The sequence below is a fragment of the Haliotis rubra genome, unplaced genomic scaffold, assembly GCF_003918875.1.
Source record: "Haliotis rubra isolate DU_JTF1 unplaced genomic scaffold, ASM391887v1 Scf417, whole genome shotgun sequence".
Lineage (NCBI taxonomy): Eukaryota > Metazoa > Mollusca > Gastropoda > Lepetellida > Haliotidae > Haliotis > Haliotis rubra.
Window position 1 is genome coordinate 208,205 of NW_025767099.1, and position 23,616 is coordinate 231,820.

At 39.3% G+C, this 23,616-nt stretch overlaps 1 long non-coding RNA gene across 2 annotated transcripts; it reads left to right on the forward strand.

Moving 5' to 3' along the window:
- Nucleotides 1–1,624: 1,624 nt before the first annotated feature.
- LOC124288414 lies at nucleotides 1,625–22,171 on the forward strand. Of its 2 annotated transcripts, none has more exons than XR_006901444.1 (4): nucleotides 1,625–1,756; nucleotides 6,509–6,519; nucleotides 7,630–7,637; nucleotides 22,161–22,171. It is a non-coding gene; the product is annotated as an uncharacterized LOC124288414 (long non-coding RNA). The 2 variants fall into 2 exon arrangements; XR_006901445.1 differs by lacking the exon at nucleotides 22,161–22,171 and adding an exon at nucleotides 15,879–15,888.
- Nucleotides 22,172–23,616: the final 1,445 nt, after the last annotated feature.

The following is a 23,616-nucleotide window of genomic DNA, read 5'->3' on the forward strand; positions in this document are numbered from 1 at the left end:
CACAAAGTCATATCATGCAAAGAACATGGACTCTTTCAAACCAGACAAGTCTGAACCCATCAGTGTAGATAGTCACACAGTGGCTGAGAAACTCATCATCAGGACTGTTCAGGATGAACACTTCAGTGAAGAGATAAGATGTATTCAGACCGGGACTCCCTTACACAAGGATAGTAAGTTACTGCCTCTCAATCCAGTCATTGATGAAAATGGCATGTTACGTGTGGGAGGTAGACTCAAGAATGCACCAATTAACACTAATCAGAGGACTCCACTTATCATACCCAGAAAGCACCACATCGCAGTTCTCTTGGTAAGGTATCACCATGAATGTGTGAAACATCAGGGACGTTTATTCACAGACGGGGCCGTGAGCAGCAGCGGGATATTGGATAATCGGCGGAAAGAGACTGGTGTCTGCCATCATTCACAGATGTGTGAAATGTAGGACATTACGAGGAAAGTTCGAAACTAAAAAAATGGCAGACCTTCCCATTGATCGGTTAACTCCGTCACCTCCATTCACGTTTGGACCATGGACTGTAGCTTCAAGGAAAACAAGAGGTGAAATAGCTCACAGTAAGAGGTGGGGATTGCTTTTCACATGTTTGGTTTGTAGAGCCATTCATATTGAGGTGATCGAAGAGATGAGCTCTTCATCATTCATTAACGCCTTGCGCCGTTTTATTTCCATTCATGGAAATGTGCAGGAATTCCGTTCAGACCGCGGAACAAACTTTGTTGGATCTTCAGAAAGTCTTGGATTTCATGCTATATGTGTGGAGGATGTGAAAATTGAAACGTTCTTATCGAACAATCGAACCAAATGGGCGGCGTTTGGGAGAGAATGATAGGGATTGTGCGGAGAATTCTGGACAGTATGTTGTCTGATGTGTCAACCAGGAAGTTCACACATGAAGTTCTGACCACTCTTCTAGCAGAGGTTTGTACGATTGTGAACGGCAGGCCAATTGTACCCGTGTCGACGGATCCAGAGGAACCATTCGTTCGTTCTCCCCTCTAATTTGTTGACACAGAAATCCAACCATGTGGTGGAATGGGACAGAGTAGACGCTAATATTACTGATTTGTACAAGTCAGGATGGAAACAAGTTCATGCCTTGGCTGACACATTCTGGCGTCGCTGGAGACAGGAATACCAACACACACCTCACAGTTAGGATAAAATGGCAGATCGATCAACCAAACATTGAAATTGGTGATTTTGTTATGATGAAGGACAAGGATGTTCACAGGAACGACTGGCCTTTGGCGTTGTTGTAGATGCTCTCAAGTGCAGAGATGGGAAGGTCAGAAAATGTATTCTCAAGGTTATTCGTGTTGGAAAGACTGTTCACTAGACACGTCCAGTGACCGAGTTGGTTCTGCTGCTAGCAGCGGAAAGTTCTAAGGACTACTTGAATCTTGAACAGACAATCTTATATTGCATTGTGAACTCTTACTCATAGACTAACGCTCAGACTTCCTTCTTTATATTTGTATGTGGACTTAATTGATGAATGTTGTGTTTAAACCTAGAATTTAGAATCTTTTATTAGATTCCGGTTAAGATTTACATCTCTCGAGTTTGTAATATCTTTGTAAATATTCGGGGTAGTGTTCTGTTTCATGTGCGAAACAGCTCTTTATTTCTTACCCATCTATAGACTAAACCTAGTCTGGTGGTTTATTTTCTTGCGTAATTTATATAAATGACCAGTCTAAAAACTATTATCCGGTTTGGACCAGTTTGCAGGTTTCAGGCAGCATGGCCGAATATTCAGGAATCATCATTTTGAGTAATATAGGAGTAACACAACAACGAGCGAGTATGTATTAAGTCTTTTATTTTGTATTTCATGTAAATCTAGATGCATAAGTATCAGTTGAGGCATGTTAAGCGATTATAAGTTTGTTATTGTAATCTAAGAAGTAGCGCTGTTCAGCTTTCGATCAGGCATAATTCACGTACAGCACTTTATGGCGTATATTGCCTTAGACTTCTATGACAGCATGTGATATTTTAAGTCCTTTATGATTTAGGTGTTGTAGAAACACAGTTTGCACTCTTGTTAAATGCGTTAGTCATTTAGGTGTAAGTTGCCAAACTTCCATGTTCAAGTTGATCTATTGAAGGCTCATAAAATAATGTGCAGTTTACATGCAGAATAAGCAGTTGCTTCCCTTTAACTGTTAATCTATCTGAAATTTATAGAGCTTTGTAGCCTACTTCAGTGTGCATTTAATTATTTAATATTTGGGAAATTGTGTTGTTTTCTGACATCATATTGATTGTGGCAGAATATTCAGGATAATACTTGGTGTAGGTACTGGGTGGACTTTAAGGAATATTTGAGGACATATACTATTGTCAATGTATTTTGTAGTTGCATGTCCAGTTTAGGTTATCATTGTGACAGTTTTGGATACCATATTTAGGCAAACCTAGGCTAATGACTTAGTGCTATGGAATGTAATACTTACCATATTCAGGTCAGTTTAGACTAATTTGGCCTTTCGTACTTTCTTCAGTTTTGTACCCTCAACCTTCACCACCTCCTCCACCTACCTTTTAACATCTTGCAAATAAAAGGGTTCGCTATCGACAATAATGTTATCATCAGGACTTCAGTATGAAATAGCACGTTTGTATTTTCCAGAACGTTCCCAGTCTTGGAATGTCTTTTATAATCTACTTACACCCACACACGTCCATGCACGCACACACGCACGCACACACACACACACACACACACACACACACACACACACACACACACACACACAAACACACATAATGCTTGCTAGAATGAGTTACTTACATCAGTGGCGAACTTCATCCCAGTGCCAAGTGTGTCGATATGAAACGTTCCGATTCGTTTGCAGTTCCACTTATATGAGTAACAATCTTCCGCTCTACCAAACTGATGTGGCTTCGTCTTGTTCCCGCTGGTGAAGGTAGTGTCAGCTCTCCCAACAGTCATTGTCTAAAGCATAGAAATGTACCATCTTTCCAGGAACTTAAAATCACACCAGAAGAACACAACATAACATAGCAGATTTTATTTTTTATAATTTTTAAGTGTCGAAGAGAATTAATTAGTCTCACTTACCATTCAACTTTATGTATTGTAATTGTTTTAGGGGAAATGGGGAGCTGAAGTTAAAAGAAAAAAAAAAAGTGTATAACGGAAACATATCTTTAATAATAATAATATAACTTTGATCTGGTCTTACATTAATGTTTGGGGCGGGGGGGTAGCCTTGTGGTTAAAACGTTCGCTCGTCATACCAAAGACACGGGTTCGAGTCCCTACATGGGTACAATGTGTGAAGCCCATTTCTGGTTTCCCCGTGATATTGTTGGAATATTGCTAAAGGTGGCGTAAAACTAAACTCACTCACTCTTAGATTAATTTAAGTATGAATAAGATGTGGTCACCCTACTTATGCAAGGAGGTAAATTCACTGGTGCTGAATGTCTCACATACTTACGAGTTTTGTGAACCGAGTACATTCCTGACAAGCCCCGTTCACAATCAGCACATATGATATGTTTCTGGAACGCTGATAAGTTACTCAATAACTGGGCTGGGACATTATCATTCCTGAATAGGTGGTCATAACTGCGGGTTATTTAAACGCATTTGAAAAACACTTAGCTGCGAGTTTCTGCTGATCAGACACACATTGGTGTTAGCAAGGCCTTTTTCTAACTTGAACAGCTGAAAGTTTACACATAACAAAGCTTCTTCGCACGATACAGATACTTTGCCTTTTAAAGGTAGTCTTTGGATCACCTGTTTCACTTATCATAGACAATGTAAACTGTCCTTCTTTCACTACACCTGCCATACTCACATCACAGAAATGTAAATTGAAATGTGTACTTACCGATGGTATAATTCTGATCTTCTGATACACTGTTACTCCATCTCTGCCAACTCCACCAGCTATTAAATATGGCTTTTCATTTCCACAGTAACCGTTCGATCTTTTAGGATAGTTTCCAATGTTTTCATTTGGCAGTGTGACATACTCCAGCTGGTGTGTGTCATTCATCAGGCAGAACACCTTCACTGACATTCCGTTGAACTGAGGAGCTGTGGGCATGATGTTGTACGCTCCACTTTGAGCATCTGGATTCCTTTTCCTGATATCAGCACATGACCTAGGATCTGTAAATTTGCCAAGATTAAAACAACTCTTTATGTAAAGATATTGGACACCGTCAAATAGGTTCAAAGACAAACCTTTGAATTTGAGCAGGACATAACAGTTTATCCAATGACCTTGGAAGAATAACAATAAAAGCGACCAAAATCATCTTAATTAGTACAGGTACTAAAGAGTATGTTGATTCGTCTCCCATGTCTGCCAATGGTCTTCGCTGCTGTTGCCGTCCTGAAGCGATCTAAAACACGTCTTTATTAAACATTTCAAACGTTAGATACTTCATTCACGTTTGTTTTCAAAGTGTTTCATTACAATGTTGCACGGTATCAGGAATACCATTATTAAGCGTCTATGAACACCATGAAACCGAAACAGTATTGATACATGGTGATGTACTTTATTGCAAACAATGTTATTATTGCATGAGATTGTTTCTGTTAAAACTCCACTGTGAGTGGGCTGATCTCAGAGTGAGTGAATTAGTTAATATTAGACGTCACATCGGCAATATCTCAGCCATATCATGACGAAAACAATTTATACAATATAAAGAGAAAACGTTTAAAGATTAAAACCTGTCGACGATGGACCGTAAAATACTAGAGAAGCACAGATATGAATAAAACTAGCGAGCAAAGCTAAAACATTTCAATTAAAGAGGACAATACAGTATAAAACATGGGCTATAGATCGCCAACAACTAAAGGTAGATCACCATACTAGCACTACAAAAATAAGTTGGTTTCCGGAACACTGAAACTGAGAAGAAACGACATGGAAACCACCATTTCCAGTTGGTTTCTTATAGTTTCATTGTTGTTTCCATGAAAACTGAAACTGAATTTTGCACCATTTCCGGATGGTTTCCAGTGCGATTCATTACTAACTCCTCCAAGCTGGATCCAGCTGGTTTCCGTGTTTTCGTTTATAGTAGGTTTCCAACCTGGTTTCCGTGTTTTCGGTTATTGTAGGTTTCAACCTGGTTTCCGTGTTTCCGTTTATTGTAGTTTTCAAACTGGTTTCCATGAGGACTTACATTACTTTTGCTACCTGCATGGACCCTAGCTGGATTTATACCATCCGTTCAGCCGCTGGTGATTTTAGGAAAATGTAGCCGGCAGTTAAAAGAACAAGATACTACGTTTAAAATTTGGTAAATTTACATTTTACTTGGAAAGTTTTGGGACTTACGTACCCTCTCAAGAGGACAATAATTTTACGGTACTTTAACCTTCTTTGAGGGTACCGCCACTAACAATCTAACTTACTAATCTAAATTACCAATCTTTAAAATATGTCTATTTACAAAACACATTAATCAGATTTCATCAAACAAATCAATTTCTTTAAAAAACCAATAATTAAATGATAATTAACATAGGTAAAAAGATCCTTCATTGTTTTACATTCAAATATTTATCCCTTATGATTGAGATTCAACACAGTCAAGCAGGACATGCTTGACCATGGTTCTCTCATCACAAGGGATACAAAACGGAGGATCTTCACCTTTAATAGGTATTTGTGTGTATAACGCGTATGGTCAATGCGACATCGTCGCATAATGACCTCCCCAAATCTGGACTGACAACCAAGTAGGTGTAACCGATATAAGGTTTTATTTCATGTAATTTATTAATACCTGCTTGGTGTCCACTTCTTCTGCATCAGATCACGGATGTAAGTTCTAATGCTAGTTTTGTAATCAGAATATGAAATAAGAAGTGGTGTCACAGATTTATTGAGTGCTGACTTAACAGCAAGATAAGCTAGTGTATTCCCAGAAATGCCAACGTGGCTGGGTAACCAAAAAAATACGACGTCGCATTGGCCAGTAGCAAGCTCATTATACAATAATTTCTACTAAAAGTGGATGTTTACAAGAAAGATTTTTAATAGCCTGAAGATACGAAAGAGAATAGGAAAAGATGATATCGATGTATTGTTTATATTTACGTTGTTTATTAATATATTTAAGAGCTGTTAATATGGTGTGAGCTTCTGCTGTGAAAATAGAGCTGTTATTTGGTAGTCGAGAAGATATTGTTCGGGATCCAATGACAGTGGCACAATCAACTTTGCCACCATCCTTGGACCCATATGTAAATAAGGATTTGTATGTATTATATTTATTTTTAATTGATTATATTCTTGTTTATATTGTAATTCATTAGTTTCTGCTTTCTTAAACTTAGTCAGTGTGATGTCAACTTGTGGTCTCACTAATTGCCAAGGAGGAGAAGAAAGAAAGACGAGAAGAAGATATATTTTCCAGCCCAATGCTGGCAGCAGAAATGAATGGTTTAATTCTGTGCCCAAGAGGCGGAACAAGAGACGACTTTTGTTGTACATATCCTCATAAAGAGGATTGAAGACACAGTTAAATGCAGGGTTAGACTCGTTAGAATATAGTTTGGTAATATATTGTAAAGATAATTTAAGACAGCGTTGGGAAAGAGAAGGCTCATCTGCCTCGACATAGAGACTATCAACTGGAGAAGTTCTAAATGATCCAAGACAAAGTCTTAGACCTTGGTGGTGAACAGAATCAAGTAGCTGAAGGTGGTTTCTGCAGGCTCCGCCATATACGATCGAGCCATAATCAAGTTTAGATCTGTATAAGTGAAGGAGGTTAGTTGGATCCCTCCACACTTTGAATTTGGGGAACAACCTTTAACAAATCGAGTGCCTTCAGGCATTTGGCTTTAAGTGATTTAATATGCGGCAAAAAGGTTAAATGGGAGTCAAAAAATTAGACCCAAGAACTTGGCCTCCTTGACAACTTTTGATGGAGTGCCATTTAAAGATAGTTCTGGGTCTTTATGCGGCTTATATTTTCTAAAAAAGTATAGACAATTAGTTTTGATTTAGAAAATTTAAAGCCGTTTCAAGACACCATTTATTTATTTCATTTAAACACAACTGCAATTGCCGTTCAATAGTATGCATATTTTACCACGACAAGAAATATTAAAATCATCCACAAAAAGTGATCCATCAATTGAATCGTTTAAAACCTTTGATAAACTGTTTATCTTGATACTAAACAATGTGACAGACAAAATACTGCCTTGAGGGACACCCTGATCCTGATTGTAATGGTCAGACACGGGTGGAACCCACTCGACATTTAAAAAGTTGATATAAATTGAGGCAAACGGCCTCGTAATCCAAAGTCATCTAAATCTTTAAAATCCCATGTTTCCATGTCGTGTCGTATGCTTTTTCTAAATCGAAAAAAGATCGACACTGCATGTTGTTAATTAATTATGACATTTTTCACAAAAGACTCTAAACGTACTAAATGATCGATGGTACTACGGTTTTTACGGGAAACCACATTGTATGTTCGTTATAAGGTTATTGGTTTCAAGTACCAAACAAGTCGATTGTTGATCATACGTTCCATGGTTTTGCAAACGCAGCTAGTCAGTGAAATTGGTCTATAATTAGAGGGATCAGTATGATCACGTCCAGGTTTAGGTATGGAACAATAATAACATCCCACCACGACAAAGGAAAATTTCCAGATGTCCAAATGTCATCAAAAATATGTAAGAGCGTCTCTAAACATGATTCAGGAAGTGCTTCCAGGAGTTGATAATGTATGTTATCAGCCCCCTGAAGCAGTATCATGAGCCTGATCAAGAGCAGTATGTAGCCCATGTATCGAAAAGGTTTCATTGTAGTCTTCCCATTATCTGAATTGAAATTAAGAGATTTCTTTTTGCTGTTTTGATATTTTGGAATTCAGGTACATAATTAGATGAGGAAGAATGTTTGGCCAACGTCTCACCAAGTTTATTTGTAAAATCTGATTTATCAGTCAATAACTGATTCCCATCTGTGAGATGGTGGATGCTAGATTCTCTTGATTTTCTGATCATATTCCACACCTTTGATAGAGGTGTGCGCGAATTAGTGAGTGAGTGAGTTAAGATTTTAAGTCACATCGGCAATATTTCAGCCATATCGTGACTAAAGCAAGTTATAAATATATCAACAATTTAAGTGAAATTATAAAATTCTGCCAACGAAAGACAGTAAAATAACTAGATTATCACAGATATAGATATAAAAACTAGTAACAAAATCTAAAACATTTGAACTATACAAGACGATACAATATAAAAAACAGGCTATTGATCGCAAACAACTGAAGGTAGATCACCACACTAGGGACCATGGGGACTTACAGTACATTTGCTTCCTGCATGGGCCCTAGCTGGATTTACATCATCCCTCAGCTGTTAGCAATTTAGATATATCTAGCCAGACATTAAAATTACACATATTCTACGATTAAAACCGGAAAGTTGGAAATTTACTTTGAATGTTTTGAACTTACGTATCCTCCTCAGGAGGACAATAGTTTTACAGTACTTTTAACCTCCTCGAGGATACAGCGACTAACAATCTGTGTTACTAATTCAAACTTCCAATCATAAAAATATTTACAAATCTGTTAACAAATTTAATTCTTTTAAAAATGCAATAATATAAATGAGGACTTATATTAATAAAAAGATCCTTCATAGTTCGGGATTTGAAATAGATATCCTTTGTTATGGAGTACTCAACACAGCCAAGCAAGACATGCTTGAGCGTGATTCGCTCATCACAAGGGATACAAAACGGAGGATCCTCACCTTTAATAGGTACTCATGCGTATATCTTGTGTGGCCAATACGACATCGTCGAATGATGGACTGACAACCCAAGTAAGTGTAGCCAATATAGGGTTTTATTTCATGTAATTTATTAATACCTACTTGAGTGTCCCACTTCTTCTGCATCAGATCACGGATGTAAGTTCTAATGCTAGCCTTGTAATCAAAGTATGGAATAAAGAAGTGGTGTCACAGATTTGTTGATTGCTGCCTTGGCGAGGCAAGATCAGCCACTGTGTTCCCATAAATGCCAACGTGGCTGGGTAACCAACAAAGACGATGTCGCATTGGCCAGTAGCAAGGTCATTATACAATTCAAGTGCGCGAATTAATTTTTTGATACATAGTTTCGTCAAGATTGACGTTTACTTTGGCTTGAAAGTACGCCGTGCCTTGGAGTTTAAAATTTAAAATTTGTCTAAATTGTGGACCATAGGATGGCGTCGGAAATGAGTGCTCGGCTTTCTTCCGTGCCTTCCTAGCCTGTTTGCAGTCATTGGTAAACCATGGTTTTCGTACGTGAGGAATTGCAGAGGACTTTGGGATACACTCATCAGCTATGTTATTTAGTTCATCCTGAAAACAATTTATGGCATCAGGAATGTCATTAAAAAGTTCAGGTTTCAGTTTGTCAGCACAGACAGTTACATATAAAGGCCAGTTTGCCTTTTTAAAATTCCATCTTGATGATGGAGGAATATCAGATGGATTCACGGGTGTTAGGATTGTTGGGAAATGGTCACTTCCACAGAGGTCGTCGTGGACTGACCATTCAAACTCACTCAGTAGGCTGGAGTCAGTAATAGACAAATCAAAGAGCTGAATATGTTCCTGTTCCAGGATGAAGATACGTAGTTGAACCGTCATTATAAATGCATAAATCGTTGTTTGAAATAAAATCCTCCAGTAATTTACCTTTGGTGTTTGTATTAGTGCCACCCCCAGAGCGGGTTATGGCCATTTAAATCACCCATGATTAAACAGGGTTTAGGTAGTTGATCATACAGAGCTTGCAGATCAGTTAGTTGGACAGCCGATGAAGGTGGAATACATAAAGAGCATAAAGTAAATATGCAACCTGTAATGTAAGTCGAACTGCAACGACTTGAAGATTTGTTTTAAGTGGAACACTACTATGGATGACATTGCTCCCTCACCAGGATTGATGATCCACCAGAAGCTCTATCACCCGGAGGAGAAAAACAGTGATATGCACTGAACTGACGAAAGTCAAAGTTATCTGTCTGTTTCAGATACGTTTCTTGGATGCAGAATGCTGACGGTTTAAAATCTTGATTTAATAGCTGTAAATCGTTTAAATTATTCCGGAGTCCTCTACAATTCCATTGAATTATAGGTGAAGACGTTACTTCTTCGGCGGATGAACAGGAGATCTACCCTTACCTTCCTTGAGGGTGACAAGCTATGTGTCCTACCATGACTATGGTCGGACACATCCATGTCCTCGAGAGATCCGAACTTGTTGAAAAGTTGGACCTGGTTTTCGACCCCTTCTGGGTTCTGTTACCGTGATTTTGTTTGTTCTCATTGTTTGGTTTGGATTTAGTTTTCACAGTTAAGTTCACAATTGAGTCTGATGGTTGCTTCTGGGAAGCAGATGTATTTTCGCAGAAGATGCCTTTGACTGAATGGTTTATGAAGGCGTGGTTTGAGCACTGGAAGTTACCTTTGGCGGTCTCGCTTGAATTTCAGCAGATATCAAAGTAGGAGCAGAAGTCCTAGCCCATGTATAATCGGTTTGACAACCTACTGAAGCAGATGAAACGTGTTGATTTCTGAAGCCTGAATAGAAGCAGAAACGGTTTTAGCATAGGTCGGGCCTGATTGTTCTTGTGCAAGAACAATCTGTTTTGCTTCTGAGAATGATATGTTTCGCTCATGCTTTACTCGCGAGATCTTTGACTGCAGCTTCCAGGAAGGACATTCCTTGGAAGATGAGGGATGGCAACCAGAGCAGTTGACGCAGACAGGAGTTTTATCACAAACATTGCTGTCCTCGCATGTTCCAGCACATCGTTGGCATGCAGCTGGATTGTGGCATGATTTGGACCCATGGCCATACTTCTGGCAGGTATAACACCTTAAGGGATTGGGGATATAAGTATCCACCCTTAGGTTACAATATCCTGCTTTCAGTGATTGTGGGTGAACTGGCAGACAAAAAGTGAAGAGATAGGTTTTCGTTTTGAAGGTTTCATTATTCTTTTTAGCCGTGAATCGTTTGACTTGAGTTACTCCTTGAGAGTGCAACTCAGTCACGATATCAATTTCGTACATGTCTGAAAGGCAACGTCCAATGTCACGGACGATGCCTTTGCTGCTATGCAATGTCCTGTGAGGGGACACCTCCACAGGAACATTAGCTAATGATTTGGTTTTTAACAGAATGTTTGATTGGATTTGTTTCCTGCATTCAATAAGCAAGGAACCAGATCGTAACTTTTTGATTTCCTTCACCTCTCCGGCTAAACCTTCAATGCCCTTTGCAACGGCAAAGGGATTCAACTTTATAGAACCACCATCAGGGGCACACATAACGACAAAACGAGGCCAATTTTCAGTGTTGGTGATAGTTGTTTGAGCTTCATCCTCTGAAGACAACGAATCGTCAGATTCGTGTGAGCGTTTTTAGTGGGGAAGCCATGGTTGAAATATATGTGGTTCACCCTTCTAGCTCCCCACCCACCATGGAGTGTCAACAAGGACGGTGTCTTATGTCTGTGGGTCTCCAACAGACGACACCAGGGATACCAGGAGGGTATACTCAAGTAGGAAAATCTTGCAAAGACGTGTCCTACCAGATTGGCCCATGAGCCACCGCCTTCTGGCATAGGACTCTAGGCAAGGTAACAAATGAGTAATTTTGTGTTGTCAACCATCATTAATAACCAAGACCAATATCGATACATGTCAGAAAAATCAAATTTGTCCAAAATACATACTAGCACAGGGGCTTGGCGTGACCAGCCGATTGATAGAACCGGGCCAGTTCTACCACCCGTCTAGGTGAAGTAAGGGGCGAAGTGGTGTGTTGGGCAAAGGAACGCTATTCCTGGAACCAGTGCCCTCAACCACCAGACTCCCTTCCTCCCATCGACACAGGGCGCAACCCACAGCAAACGGGTTGGTGGACCAAATATACCCCCTGGTCGACAACGGGGGTTGAAGAGCGCTTAGCGTTACTCAGCACCCACCACGAGGAGGTGGCTCTTCACGGGTGCCAGCTGATCTCAGAACATGTCCTAGGATCTGTACATTTACCAATCATAATGTAAACCAGGAATTTTGCGATAAGGTTAATGGACAGTTAATGGACATATGCATTTTATCCGGAAGTATTTAAACTATATATAAAAGTGGGTAAGTACATGTCTTCATGCCAGCGATACCGAGAAGATGATAATTTTCACCGTTTCCAGCCAAGGCCTTTGCTGCTAGAACATCACTGTTATGACTATCATATATTATCACATCTTTCCTCTGCTGTTGTAGCTCACTGACTATAAGTGTTGTATTGCTATTCTCCAGCTTGTTGCCATAGTAAGTGTTTGTAGACATCTGTATTTGATTGCATACCTAACGCTATGATATATTCCAATTATACTTTGTATAACATTTCTTTGTTGTTTTCCAATTTCACTCAGCATTCTGTTGCCTACAGATGTTTTAGTAAGTAGACATGTCAAAGTCGATGAGAAGATTTGCCAAAAGCCAGTCATATCTTGTCCCACCAATGGCCCCTGTCACAAACACATGGAACTTAGACATGCCAGCTGACCAACCAGAAACGCAAACATGGAATCAGTCAATTTTGCCATTAGCAACTCTAGAAAACGATTGATGTGAGGGATATGTAACACTGTAGGTTGCCCTTGATAAAGAATGAACAATAAATAACCAAGAACACATTGTGACACGTATTCAATTAAACAACCACAGAATAAAAACAAAATTAGAAAATATCAGAACATGTCTTAGGATCTGTAAATTGGGCAATAGTGAAGCAACGCATGCATTACTGGATACTGGGCTCTGTAAGGAAGCTCTTGAAAGAAACCTTTGCAAAATGTGTATATTGAGTGTACATTCACATTACCATTCTAATTCTTTCAATTTGTTTAGGACATAACACAGTATGTTCAAACGTTCGTGGACCTAGGAAACTAATAATAAAAATAACCAAAATCCTTTTCGAATTTATAGGTAATTTCTTCTAAATCCGTTGTGCCTCTATAAAGCACGTCGTAGGTTCCAGCAATACCATTGAAAGCGCCTATGAATTACTAGAATGTGTAATTTATTGCAAAACAAAGTTATAATTGTATCACACTGCTTCTCCTAAAATTCAGTTAAAGATGAAAATAATAAGCTTTCACAATGGTTAGTTGTCACAATTGTATCACAGTCTAGTACTAGTTGTGGTGTTACTATATTTTGAGCCTCGTATTTCAAAAATTAGAAGCCTGACATAGATGGACAGTATGATAACTAAGTTATCACTCACACCATTAAAAAACATTAAAATATCAAACTGGACTATAGATTTCCAGTCCAGTAACTAGGGACCATGGGGACTTACAGTACTTTTGCTACCTACATGAAGCCTAGCTGGGCATACACCATCCGTATGGCGACATCTGATAAATTTGGCCTAAAATTGGTATGTCGAATATAGGTGCTTCGATTGAACGTGGGAACTATCTTGATTACTCCACACCTCCAACACACACACACACACACACACACACACACACACACACAAAAGCACACACAAAAAGCACACACACAAGCACACACAAACACACATGCACAATAGCTGCCAATTCACACAATACCAAATTCAAAATATTGAATATAGTTGTGGCCTGGGTTAACTTACACCTGTAGTGTCATGGTAATAAAGTAGCAGGGGAATGACGAATAATCAACCTAGAAATACATTGTGACAAACATTTAACAAAACCTCCCGAGAAATGATGCCAAGATGTTTTCAAATCCATTATTACCCAAAACGTTCCTTTGATTTACTTAAAGGATGAATTGTGCCGTTTAGAAGAGAATACAATATTTTCTCGCAAATAATCTGATAACGTACCTTGTTGATTAACGTTGTAAGTGTCAAACAAATCACTGCCTCAAGTTAATGACACCACCGGATACTGCATCAGTATGTTGCGTGATGCATAAGCGGTTTGTGTCTGAATACTGGAACACTTGGCATGACATTTGAAAACACAGAATGGCACAGGTTGTTAGTCCAAAGACTTTCTGGATCTGAAGATGTTGGATGTCGTCTAAAACGGCTGGAGTTCCACTGCTGGTCATTTTAAATAGAGCGTCGTCCAAACCAATATTTGATGCTATTGAAAAGCACATAACCACGTAAAAGGTCCTGAAGCAGGATTTTTCCATCTGCATTCTGAAAGACGTTCCAATCAAGCCAGTCACACAAACTGAAGGGTCCTCTGTGTCATGCCGTTAGGGTAGAACCTTAGCAGAGAATGAAGTCACTGCAGGTTGAGAAGGCAGACAAGGTTCATAGAAGACCTGCACTCATATGACGAAACATTTTGTTAAGATAGCACTGTCGATCAATATGGATGCTAAATGTAGCTCGCTTTGTTACAGCATTGATGTAATTTTACCTTGATATTGCTTTGCCTCGCTTTGTCTAAATGTATTTTAAGAAGCTAACACCAATACATTTTCATTGATTTTTATGGTCTCTCACATCAGTCAGGAGGTTTCATTTATTTTCTATAATGCTGAAATATTGAACCGTCATTAACTCAAAACGAAGGGACGCATAGGAAATACCACCGCCACTGAGAATCAATTTCTAACATAATAAACAAAAGCAGTTCTTCTTAAAGGATTGCAAGCACGCATTGACTGAATTAATAATGGAAATAACATCAAGTCACCTGGAAAACACTCTAATGAAATAGGAGTAGTTGGAATGAAAGGACTTTGCTCCTGTGTCCCTAAAACAGAAAATTAATTCTTTAGAGTTTGTTAGTGTTAGCCCGCTGATATGGTCCTGATCTGATGAATGCTGGTTGAACATTTTTGCTGTTGCCAGAGGTTGCTTCCCTTTGGTTCACAAATTAAAGAAACACAGTCGTCATTAAACCAATTTAGTTGGATATATAATGGAGTCATATGGAACAAGCAACAGATTTCTTTTTTCCGACAATTAATGTACTATTCTATATCATATTGTCACTTGTGGAGAGCAACCTCCTCACTGTGAGTGCCTGGTAACGCAAATAGCTCTTCCCCTGAGTGGCAGAATATTTCCTCAGCACTCTGTTGCTGGTCGTAAGAGGGTGACCGAATTGGGCAACCTGTTTGCCGTTGGTTGCGCCCTGTGTCGGTGGAGGAAGTGATTCTGGTGGACCGGCCTGAGGCAAATCTCTCGTGTTCCCATTATGTTGAAAATGTCTCCTTAGAGCTGAAATTGTGTTTTGACGGACACCAAAATGTCTGGCCATTTCATTTCCAGCATACTTCTGGAAGCCGTGGCATGACGTTAGCGAAGTTTAGGTTGAAATTAACGTGTCTTTCACAACATTCAGAAGCCAGAGAATAATCAACCATTCTTCAATTTTCAATATCAGGTGGGTGAATTTCAGGTGTCAAAAGCATTCCAAAACTGAGTAGGTTTATCGTGCACACACATGACACTTGACATCAAACTTTATGCAAAGTGCTTTGTACATTTTATTAGGTTTATTTTTATAACTTTTCAAATATCTTTCTTATCATACAATGGATAGCGTTCTCGGCAGGATAAAGCTGACGGATATTTTCGATATCCGTTGGGGTCATATACGGATTACGATGCAAATTGGAGAGGTCATATGCAAATTATATGGACTACTTTCACAGTGTAAAGAAACATGGCGTCACGCCCACCTACCGACGAACGTGTCTGGATTGACGGTCGTGGTTACGGATCTGTCAGTTCTTTGATCCAAGAAACTTCATGTCTGGTAATGATGGTTGGAGTGAATATTTTTTACGAAGCGAAGATAAAATTCATAGGCACCACTTCCGCGACCGACTGTCAGGTTTCGGAATCCAGGTTACGTAACATATATTTAAGTGTATTTGTTGTGCAAAAGGTTACATGAAGGTTTCTGAAGTTCCCTACAAGTTTCTTGTTATTTTTAAAAGTAAACTAAGATTTGTTGACAATACGTGCGTAAACTAATTGTTAAGCCCGAGAGCCATCTCACTACTCAACACCTGGACCCTTCGCTGATTGCCCACTCGCTGTGCTGAGACTAATTAGTGCTAATCACACCTGATTTCCTTGGCAGGTTTCGGGAATGACAGGAAACTGTCTAGTCGTACAAACAAGTCCTGATTGTTTAATTGTGTCGTAAAGATATATGTTGAAAGAAAGCAGGTGTGAATACATATCGTGTATTGCACAGTTTTATGTAATTTTATTGCAAGTTTCTGTTGTAGACCTTTGGCGGCTTGTACATTTACATTTGTATCACAATATGGATGTATTCTTTGTATGTAAGAGATGAGACACACATAAACAAATTCTCTCTTTCATATCATTGTGTGAGGTTTAATTTTACAAAACATCTATGACAATGACATACTGTAAAGAAGAATTTACTTACATGCTTTATAATTTTCGACGAAAATAGCGGTTTTGCCGATACATTTCTAGTGTATACGAATTATTTTAATGAAAGTACTAAATAACGCTCAGTAACCTCTAAACCATTACATCTAATTCAACAATGTGCATACGAAGTATTTTAGTATCCATTCCCAATGAAGACTACCAGACACTTACCTCTGTAAAAACATCATAATCCCAGCAAAATAACTTAGTTTCCGTTCTTGCGGAAACCTAATGGATACTGGGTAATGTAGGTTTCCGCTAGGTTTCAGTATCCGGAAACAGACAATGCGAGTTTCCGCATAGTATACAAAACTGAAACTAACAAATCTAGGTTTCTCGCCAACATGTGTTCATTTGCCAAACGCTGTACAAGCCTATGCTAATGATAAGTAATTGCTATCAAAACACTTTAAATACTTCTTCTGATTGACACTAAAGTTAGCATCTCTCGTAAGAAAAGCTAATATTTGCTCAGTACTACTAAATTGGTTGAAATAATAGGTACAGTGCGATTTTAAAAGTAGAACACTCATGTACGTCTCTCGCTGAATAAGAGGTGCTTTCTGTTGACGAATATATGTGGCTCTCGCTGTGAGAAACTGCCAATTACCTGCCCCATAAACACGTCTCTCGCTGTGAGGAGCTGATTAATGTGCCCCATATATGCGTCTCTCGGCCTTAATGAGTTAACAGTAAAGCTTACAGGGAACTAGATGACCTAACGCAGTCAATTGAGTGATCAGAAGAAAATTGTATCACCGAGCTTGTGATGTAACGTATTACTACGCACATATTTATGACGTCATAGATATATTTGCACATTCGACGAAGTTTGTTACAAGACTTTTGGCAATTGAAATCGCATTTTTTAAATTATAAAATATGTACTTAGCTCGCCAAGGCTTGCTAAATACAACGTTTATTCCTAATACAGTATATTAACCATCCGAAAACACACTCGCTTGATAACCTATAGTTATACAATTTTATGTTACCTTTTGTCTGTCCGTGTGACCAGCCGATTGGTAGAACCGGCCAATTTTACCACCCGTCTAGGTGAAATAAGGGTTGAAGTCACTTCGCTGCTCACATTATGATGCAACAAATCTGAAAGATCTGTTCTCCCGCGTTAGCGCTCATCTGATAGTGAACTACCTGAGGGAAGTTGATCTGTATCATAAATTGTAACTGTTAAATGTGACTATCATAAATTGTAACTGTGAAAGGTGACTAACAAATTGCCTACTTTTAAATTTGGTGCTATGACTTTTTCTGCTTTTACGGAATGGCTTGTTTTCGTCACCATATGGCTGCAATATTGCCGATGTGACGTTAAATATTAACTCACTCACTCACTACCGCGTACAGTGCTTGCCTATTGCAATCTGCGTTGATGGTGTAGACGGGTCAAGACCATTGCACGGAAGGACTGTTCGTCTGCTGACAGCGTGTCTTAATCTCTTCCGTACGTTGATCTGCCGGATGTAGATGTCTTCGGCCAACGCCGTGACTCTTGGGTCTTCAAGATCTTGCGTCTGGCCTGTTTGCCGGAAGCGGTTTATCAATTGCTGATGTTGGCCTGGCTGCAGTTGTAGGTGCTTGTCAGCTGCAGATCTGCAGCCCCATATTAACCATACCGTTGAGCTTGCGTACGTCTTTGGTTTTGGGTTAATGCATACCTGCTCCGTCCAACATCGGTGTTTATGCTACAATCATGCACGCGCATTTAGACCAACGTCACACAATTACGTTAATCGCGTTTTGCAAAACTCATATGACGTTTTCGGACAGGTACATTATTATCCGGGCCACGTTCAAGTTTGGCGAGAGTTGTTTGCTTGAGTTCAAACCTGTACCAGCGTTGTGATTTGTTTTATTGTATACAGTTATTTTAAAAGTGATAACTTTCTTTTCCGCGGCAGTTCAGTAGGACAAGATTTCTGTTTGGAAGAATGAATAAATAACTGAGGTTGTTAGTGGATATATCTTCAAAGGGGTTGAAGCAGCATGAAATAATTGTCCTCCCTGCACGTATGTTGGTCCCATGTCATTCAAACTAAGACTTATCCTAAATGGGTTTAACGTTAAGTAAAAATAACGTTAGTCTAATAATTGCCCGTAGCCACAGGGCTGGTGTAAATGCAACAAGGGCCACACACAGGTTGTTACGGAAATGTGATAATACATTATACTATTATACTTTTCTATTCATGCCAGGGCTGTCCTGCACTCAATATAAAATCAATTACATTATATATCACAACTTTAACAGAATACTTTTAACAGAACACAATTTTCCTAATTTCATATTACAATCTAAACTCGCAACACAATATACACTTAAACGTTGTTAATTGTAGCATTTGACAAATATTGGTTTAAAAACACTTTGTGATAATCTAGTTACTATACTGTCCTGCTCCGACGAATTTATACTGTTGATATATATTTGTCATTGATGTGTGGCTTTCTCTCCTCACGATGTGGCTGAAATACTGCCGATGTAGCGATCAATCTAAACTCACTACACTAAACTCACTCACTAGTTTTCTGAATGGAATTGCTTGGTGATGAGATAAATATTTAGCTTCGCGGTGTTGATGTACAATGTAGACATGTGCACAAATAATTATGGAGTGGCTTTGTGAGAAAAATACATTCAATAAATTGAATCAACTGCTATCAACTCAACGCAAGGAAGTCTCAACAGCAAGAGTTTATCAGCAACAACGTTGTACATACCAGTAGCAGATGCATACACTGACGTCGAACGTACTTTCGAGCAGAATTATCACTACTGCTGGTTCCTATTTTACCCACTGATGTAATTTAAAAATCGTTTGTCATTTACGTGAATTGACACGACACCGGATAACATTACAGGTGTCTGGTAACTTGTTCCACAAGATGAATAACAATGTTTGAAAGAACCCAGCACCAAAAATTAAGTTCTCCTGTAGACATGTATTCATTCAGATCTGATTTCAAGTTACTTGAAGCTTAAACAACAGAGTTTCAGAACTGTTTCAGAACTGTTACTTATCCTCTAATACACGCCTATACAGGCCAAGTAAGTGAACTGGTAGTGTAGAAGGTCTTGGTTCCATACGAATTACCATCAACGTCTTCAACATCCACAAGGTCCTCTATCTTATGATCGGGTTGATGACCTTCGTCTATCACAAACATACCCTCACAGTCTCTCACCATCCACTTTTAGGGAGTAGCTGCATTCATTAACAAAGGTGACTGAATATCTTGATTGTTTGGGTAGAGGATCATGTCTCCAATAGGATCACATCCTGCACACCAGCCTCCACAAACCAGATCAATGATGGCGCCATCATGCGTCCGGGTAATACTGTGCACTTTGGACGCGTATCCTTCTGCAGTCCAGTTGAGCTGCATATGAATAGGTGTACTTAAATAGGTTTTATATAACAAGTCTGAACTGTAATCAGGTAATTAAATGATATGAATACAAGGATTCCCTTTAAAACAGCACATCTTTATATTCTTGAGAATGTTCCCTAGCTTTGGAAAGTTGTTTATAATATACTTACACACGCACACACACACACGCGCGCGCGGACATATGTCATACTTTTGACAATGAGGTACTTACATCAGTGGCGAATTTCGTTCCTGTGCCCAGTGTGTCGATGTGAAAAGGTGCCTATTCGTTTGCAGTTTTAGAAAAAAATAGTAACAATCTTCTGCCCTACCAAACTGATGTGGCTTCGTCTTGTTCCCGCTTGCGAACGTGGTGTCAGTTCTCACAACAGTCATTGCCTGAAGCACAGAAAAAAAACATCTGTTCACCCCAGCAGAACACAAAAATATTCTATATGTTTTATGGTTTATATTTTTAAGTGTTGAATAGAATTAGGTAATCCTTTCTCACAATTTCTATTCAATATAGATATATTGAATGAATTTAAATGCATACAACTTTTTGCATTGCAGGTTTCTTGGTAAAAACTAGGAGCTGAAATTAAAAGTAATTAACAATAATGCATACCAGAAGACTGACTGACTGACTGAGTTTTATTTTTTTCGCCACTTTTAGCAATATTCCAGCAACATCGCGGCGGGGGACACCAGAAATAGGCTTACACAATGTACCCATGTGGGATTCGAACCCGGGTCTTCGGCGTGAGGAGCCAACGCTTTACCCACTAAGGCTACCCCAGCGCCCCATACCAGAAGAAACACCCAACACTATCCAGGTCCTTGGTTGCTCTAATTTTGAGTAAGATGTGGTCATGCCACTTAGGCTTTGAGGAAAATTCTATAGTGCTGAATGTGTCATATGTTTACAGTTTGGGTGAAATTTGGTATATTCCTGACAAACCTGGTCACACTATCAGCGACGATTATAGATTTCTATCACGTTGAAAGTTGCACATCAACCGACTACTCGTTTCCACTGGGGAAAATGAGATATAACTGTTTAAACGCACGTAGATAACATTTAGCTACGGATATCCTGCTGGCCGGACACTGTGATGTTAGTAAGGCCTCTTTGAAATTTGAGAACGTTGAAGTTTTCACACACCAAGTGCTATTACCACTTTTGCCTTTATAAGGTAGTGAACATACAATGTATCATATACAATGTAACAGTAAAACAAGTAAGTTCTCCCTTCACTTTACCAACTCACATCCACAGAACTGTTAATCGAAATGTGTACTTACCGACGGTATGATTCTGATCTTCTCATACACCGTTACTCCATCTTTGCCAACACCACCAGCTAATAGATATGGCAGCTCATTTCCACAGTTATTGTTTGACCTTTTAGGATAATTTCCAATGTTTTCATTTGGCAGTGTGACATACTCCAGCTGGTGTAATTGTCATTCCCAACAAACAAAACACCTTCACTGACATTCCCTGAATTGAGGAGCTGTAAGGCATTATGTTGAAATCTCCACTGCGAGCATCTGGGTTCCTTTTCCTGATCTCAGCACATGTCCCATGAGCTGTAATGTTGGCAATAGTAAAACAAACCAGGCATTTTGAGGTAAAGATATTGGGTGATTGAGAGGAGTTTAAGTTTACGCTGCTTTTTGCAACATTTCGGCAATGTCAAGTCGGCGGACACCAGAAGTGGGCTTCGTACAATGCACCCTTGTGGGGAATCAAACCCCTGTTTCCGGTATGACGAATGAACATTGATTACACAACAGTCTCGTTTCCTGCTGACTGGGCTCCGTCTTATTGCGTAACTTAGTCCAATAACCAGTCCAAATTTTTAGACCGATTCATTCAATTAGATATATAAATATTAATCAGTATTATTTGATACATCTACGCACTTGTATATTGCACCACTACGCTCCTTCTAATCTTTGCAGGCTTTCCATGAAGGGCCCACCTCCTCGTGGTGGGTGCTGGGTCACGCTAAGCGCCCTTCAACCCCGTTGTGGGACCTGGGGAATATTTGGGTCCACCAACCCGTTTGCCGTGTGTCCCCTGTGTCGGTGGGAGGACGGGATTCTGGTGGTTGAGGGCAATAGGATCCTGGCACCGTGTTCCTTTTGCCCAACACACCACTTTGGCCCTTACTTCACCTAGATGGGTGGTAGAACTGGCCCAGTTCTACCAATCGGCTGGTCACGCCATGCCCTGTGCATAGTGAATATTTTGCACATTTAACTCTTTTGGGTTTTGGCCATACCGTTGAGCTTGCGTACGTCTTTGGTTTTGGGTTAATGCATGCCTGCTCCGTCCAACATCGGTGTTTGTGCTACAATCATACACGCGCATTTGGACCAACGTCACACAATTACGTTAATCGCGTTTTGCAAAACTCATATGACGTTTTTCGGACAGGTACATTATTATCCGCCACGTTCAAGTTTGGCGAGTTGTTTGCTTGAGTTCAAAGCCTGTACCAGCGTTGTGGATTTGTTTTATTGTATACAGTTATTTTGGGTAAAAGTGATAACTTTCTTTTCCGCGGCAGTTCAGTAGGACAAGATTTCTGTTTGGAAGAATGAATAAATAACTGAGGTTGTTAGTGGATATATCTTCAAAGGGGTTGAAGCAGCATGAAATAATTGTCCTCCCTGCACGTATGTTGGTCCCATGTCATTCAAACTAAGACTTATCCTAAATGGGTTTAACGTTAGTAAAAAATAACGTTAGTCTAATAATTGCCCGTAGCCAGCAGGGCTGGTGTAAATGCAACAAAGGGCCACACACAGGTTGTTACGGAAATGCGGATAATACATTATACGCCGCTTTATTATACTTTTCTATTCATGCCAGGGCTGTCCTGCACCTTCAATATAAATCAATTACATTATATATCACAACTTTAACAGAATACTTTTAACAGAACACAATTTTCCTCTAATTTCATATTACAATCTAAACTCGCAACACAATATACACTTAAACGTTGTTAATTGTAGCATTTGACAAATATTGGTTTAAAAACACTTTGTGATAATCTAGTTACTATACTGTCCTGCTCCGACGAATTTATACTGTTGATATATATTTCTCTGTCATTGATGTGTGGCTTTCTCCCCTCAATGATGTGGCTGGAAATACCGCCGATGTAGCGATCAATCTAAACTCACTCACTAAACTCACTCACTAGTTTTCTGAATGGAATTGTTTGGTGATGAGATAAATATTTAGCTTCGGGTGTTGATGTACAATTGTAGACATGTGCACAAATAATTATGGAGTGGCTTTGTGGAGAAAATACATTCAATAAATTGAATCAACTGCTATCAACTCAACGCAAGGAAGTCTCAACAGCAAGAGTTTATCAGCAACAACGTTGTACATACCAGTAGCAGATGCATACACTGACGTCGAACGTACTTTCGAGCAGAATTATCACTACTGCTGGTTCCTATTTTACCCACTGATGTAATTTAAAAATCGTTTGTCATTTACGTGAATTGACACGACACCGGATAACATTACAGGTGTCTGGTAACTTGTTCCACAAGATGAATAACAATGTTTGAAAGAACCCAGCACCAAAAAATTAGAGTTCTCCTGTAGACATGTATTCATTCAGATCTGATTTCAAGTTACTTGAAGCTTAAACAACAGAGTTTCAGTGAACTGTT